This window comes from Teleopsis dalmanni, chromosome 1, assembly GCF_002237135.1.
Source record: "Teleopsis dalmanni isolate 2A chromosome 1, ASM223713v2, whole genome shotgun sequence".
Lineage (NCBI taxonomy): Eukaryota > Metazoa > Arthropoda > Insecta > Diptera > Diopsidae > Teleopsis > Teleopsis dalmanni.
Genome location: NC_051846.1, coordinates 180,285,171 through 180,290,904, shown reverse-complemented (window position 1 = coordinate 180,290,904; position 5,734 = coordinate 180,285,171).

Below are 5,734 nucleotides of genomic sequence, written 5' to 3'. Positions count from 1 at the left end.
GTTTTGAACCAATATTATTAATGAAAAAGATTAAATAAGAAATTATACAGTTTTGTAAAAGCAAGTAATGAGCCAATTTCAAAATTTATGCTATTACACAGTCTAATATATAATAATAATATATATATATACAGTCTAACTATATATTCAAGGGTTCGATTACATCTCACTTAGTTGAGTGCATTTCAGTACCTTTTTACAATGACTCTTGTGTTAGAAACTTTTTTTCTACGGCTATAGGACAAATATAACCTCTAGTCTGGAAGTGTAAAAATAAGCTTACCTCTGACCAACATAAACCCAATTTATATTATGTTCTGTTGTTACTGGAAACACCTTTGTGAGCATTGCAAATATGAGGTATTATTCTCAAGTCAATAAATTCAAAAGAACTTATCAATAATGATCTTGCAGAAATGTAAAATAAATGGTATTTCTTTGGATGTCTTTGACGTCTTTGAGGAAAAATAATTTACAAAAAATTCTAATCATGATTAATAAGCAGTAAAATAGAATCAGATGATCAATACGGTATGATAAAGAAAATACAGACCCCAAAAGTAGAGCTCAACAAGAACCAGACGGAAAGCCCTATCACAATATGTGAGACAATGCTTCATATCAAAGTTTATAGAAATCCTACATGTATATATATATTCGAAATGCAATCTGACATCCTCATTAATGTTACAAAAAGAGCTTACCAAATTACATCGGTGTGTGATTTAAGTGTTCTACAGTGACTTCAAAGTTTCAAGTTGACAGCAAAATTATTATTTTAAAAGAAGGTTCTTGTTAAATGATGTTTTACAACATTCAAACGATTCTTAATCTCGAAAGGTCGATTGCGATCTGGATACGAATGGATACTGTGATCCTTTGAGGCAATAGTCTCAAATGTTTATGCAAAGACCTTCTAAAGTTTAAAATTATGCCCGGTCTTTGATATTTTGCAATAGAGATACTTTGATCATTGTGCATTGTACGTTGTCACCGTCCTTACTACGTAGTTAAAATGTAAGTTGTTTATCTTCCATATCAGTTTCTGTCATTAAAGCATATATCGGTGTTAAAATGTACAATTGAAGAATTCGCTCAATAAAATACTTTTAATATTTGCCAACTTCCTCGTTATTCCAAACTTAGGCTCCATTCAACATTCAAACTGCTCTATAAGTTGCTAAGAACAGATATTTTAGCCCAGGAATTTTAGATAGAGCTGTTCTATCCATATATGGTCTGGTGGTTTGAAATTAATATACCGATTCGAAATACTAATTCAATGTATTATACTGTATATTTTATTGGAACACTATAGCATATATTGTTGAAAAGTAAACACTTCTCTTGAAGAAGGTTTGTAGTGAAAACCAAAAAATTTAGCCATCCTGTTAAAGTATCGACAACTGGAAGAAATATCTAACTCTTAATCATCAACTAAATCAAATGACCTAAACAGCCTTCTTACAGTGCAGGGAAAATTATATTAATTAAACTCACTTAAAGAAGAAGAAATTATGAAATGTCTGGTTTTTGTGTTTTCATATCTTCATTAAAAATTTGAATACATTACCAACGACTTCAATGGATTGTGTTTGATATTCAGGTATGATCTGCTATAAATTCCATCAATGAAATAGCAGAATACTGCTAATCTGTTGAAAATTTGGCATCATGGTTCATAGTGTGATGAGGCTATATAAGACAAAACGATTTTAATCGTAGCTATCGTGATGTGAATACAGAATAAACATGGTAATATAATTCATTTATAATAACATTATTACATATCATATTTAATTCATATTTATATCATTCATAATTATCATCATTTAGGAAATAATTTCCACATTTTCTAATAGTCGTATCTGCTTCCAGACAAAGATAAAATTCTGTCTTCCCGAAGAGATATATCTTATAAAGATGATAATGCTCCATGATCCTTGCCGTTGGTTTGAGTACAAAAGAGCTCTTCTTTTCGCCCGTTACTCGGGGTGTCATGACAACCGTGAACTCTTTGAATTACTATCTATCTTTTGTATACACATTTGCTATAATTTCATTGGATGTACAAGAGAAACTCTTTTTTTTCTTATTATGTTTATAACTAAAAGTATTCATATTATAAGTCATGAGCTCAAGATACTCCTTTATAACCTCATGATGACTCATTTGTAAGTAACACAAATATTAACGCTTTTGAAGTAATCGATAAGATACATGTAGTAGGTACTTTCAAAAAGTATTCTTATATTGTATGATTAAGGAATATCGATACTATATGTATTAGTATTACAAGTCGTACTCTATAATGGCGAGAGCTGTTCTGAGCTGCAATAAAATCAAAACTTGTGAAAAATGAGAGACCCTGATTATTCAAATGATAAATAAATTACTATTGTTTCCATCGACATCATTAATTAATTCATTACTTTTTGCCATTTCAACATGAGTCGATATTGGTGTGGTTTAGAGAATTGTAAAATCATTGGCCCATATTCTTTCAAGTATTCTATCAGTCGAAAAATCAATTTATTGTTTCTATAAACATTCATACATATTATTAACATTACATTTCTCTATATCAACATGACTGAATGTTGATCTGCTTTAAGAAATGGCGGAATCATCTGTCGTTTTTTGATAATTTTTCGTCTGTTCAAAGCTCAGAATTTAGAACAGCGCTTCAGAACCATGACTTACAGCTTTTTGTTCTCCATTTAAATATCATTAACATGCAATAGGTTGGGTTTTAATAAGATTGCGCAAAATGCCGCATAACTCACGACATAATCAAATTATATGTCCTTTTGCAAGGGACATAGTTTAAAGTATTTGCTGGGAGTCCACGATAGTGCGATCTTATCACGCCAAATTATTTATTATGAGGTTATGTGAAATCGTTAATCTAATCAGAGAAACCTGACATATGACCCAAGACCAAAAGAATAGTAGAATAGAATAGTATGCTTAATATTGAAGTTGCAGACTTAGCATTTTATTCCCTTCAGTCACAGTGCACATATTCCCAAAGTCATGTTAAAACATTGATAATAATATGAGATTATTTTTTTCAAGAGACTTAAGTACCATAAGTATAAAAACACTAAAAAACCATATAAAATATAAAGAAAGAATATAAAGACTATAAAGAACTTAAATAAGTTACAATATTATTAATTTAATTTAAATGATAATTCAACTTCCAACAATGAATGGCAAACTTTTAGTCATTGCCGTTTTTAAGAATCCTTTTAAGACCTTTTGCTATAAAAGTGGCATATCCTGCAAAAAGAAAAAAAGATGAACAAAAAACTCTAAAAGCAAAGCCTGATTGTCCTCATTAGTCTCAGGAGAATTGTCTTAATGTAAAAAATCTTCGGATGACTTCTCACAAACAATAAACATAAATCGTTAAACACAAGAACTTCAAATAAAAAACAAAGCCAAAACAAATAAAATAAAAAAAAAATTATATTGAAAAGAAATATACATATATTATGTATTGAGATATATATAAATAATCCTGACATAAAATAGGGCATAAGCTTTATTTCCACTTCAGTAAGATTTCCCGATGGACTCATATACAAAATGTTGCACTTGTGGATTGAACTTGTAGAAAAAAATAATAGAAAAAAAAAATACGGTCATGTTGATAGTAGTTACGTTTGATGTACGGTTTTAAGAAGTGCGGTTGACAGCTTCAAGGATATAAGGACATTTTGTACTTACATATTATTATCATTGATATTTAATGCGCTTTGCTGTCAGCACTTTTACAAGGTAATCCAGGTCCTTGCAAAAGCAAATACTATTTAATTAAAATACTTAAAAACTTAAAGTTCTACTGCTCCTTCACTTCACGATTCCTGCATTTAAATTGAACTCGGCATTCATTCGATGAAAGGAACTCAATAAGATTTGGCACAATGTTTATTATTGTAAAATTTTAAACGTAACTAAATGATGGAAACTTTTCTGTTTGTTAAGTTAATTTAATTAAATATCTCTGATTGTTTTTTTTTTTTTTGTTTTTCTATTAAACTTAATTAGAAGTTCATTTCAGATGTATTATCCTTACTGACGGCACACCCGTGTTTACATCAAATTACGCCGGATTTTGCTTCTACTATGAAAAGTTGCTGCTCTCAAGTCAGAGAAAATTTTTCTTATTGGTTTTGGCACAAAGTTTTATTTAAAAATATTTTTATTTTATAATTAAAAGTTATCGTCTGTATTACACAATAGTTTTTGCTTAATGTCCTTATAGTATTTTTATTTCTTTTAAAAACATTTCAACACTTTTTGCGGAGTCAACTTTACCGTTGAGACAACTTGAAGCTCCAAGGACCGCACGCGAACTGCTGAATTCTGTGAAATTCCTTTGCTTTAAGTGTGCATGATAACAAGTCGAGTCCTGTAGACTTTGTAGAATGGAAGTCCTTTATTGCATGCTCACGCATGAACGGACAAGCGAAAGCATTGTGAAAGTTTCTGAGCGGCATTTCTGAGGAAATGGTGAAAGCTTTCTTTATTTGTTTACATGCCGCTCTCGACATTTTGGATTACTCAATTCATAACTGTCACATGCACAAGAGAAAGGTAAACACTTGTCCGTCCACTTGTTTTGTTTATAAGGACTTTGTTTACGTACCACACTTGAGCGCGAGCAAAAAAGGACATGTTGCATTTGCGTTTAACGCCACGTGACAGCACTAAAACCATGTGGCAATTGGGAGTGGTTAAACGGCACATAAAGGCAGAAGAAAAGTAAAGCGCTGATAATCCTGGATGGCTCGTTCTGTGTCACATTCAACTTTTATCACACAATTTATTTATTTGTTTAGCATTTAATAAGGTTCAGTGTGTTCGTGCACGTATTTAAAGGCAATAAAAAAATTAAATTACCGAAAGCTCACCCACAATTACATCCTGCGCCGGCTATAATTAGGAAGCACTTAAGTATTTGTGAACACGCAATATTTAGGCTAAAAGCCATTTAGATACATCATAATTTCTGGTCGTAGGTTCGGATTAGTTTTGGATTAAAAAACAAAAACAAATAAAAACATTTATTCGAAATGTATGGATTTTAATTCAATTTCTTATTTTTGGTTGAATATATAAGTTAGTTGGTACTATGTTATATCTAAGGGTATGGAGTAAGCATATGTAAATGTATCGAGAGAAATAAAACCTTTAAGAACCTCCTTGAGTCTTTGACAAAGCTTAAGACGGTTTTTAATGAGAAATTCCAAAAATTCCAAAAGATCCTTAAAGAAAAGGCCCCTAAAATAGAAAAAGCTAAAACTAGGAAAAAGCAGTTGCGAGGCACTTTTAAAGTAGTGGTACAAAATACCTTAAAAAGAAAGTTGTAGGATGCTGCTTCTATGTTATGGTTAAATAATGGGACGTGATTTCCGTGATTTAGTTTTTTGAATACCCATCATCATAAATATAAATATAAATAAATATAAAATAGAAATTATTTGCGAAATCTAACAGACTTACTAACACCGCATCATCAAATCTCAGAATGGTTACAGGCTCCTCGGGGAGGTATGCAGATCTGAGGTCAATTATTACTTAGTCTGATGATGTGATAAATAATAATCCAGTCAATGCGCAAAGAGGGGTTTTGAAGAAACCTCGCAGTTAATATAGAGTAAAAGTGCTCAGGTGCACTGACTCAACTTCCCTCAACATAATAATAATAATAAATATACAATGA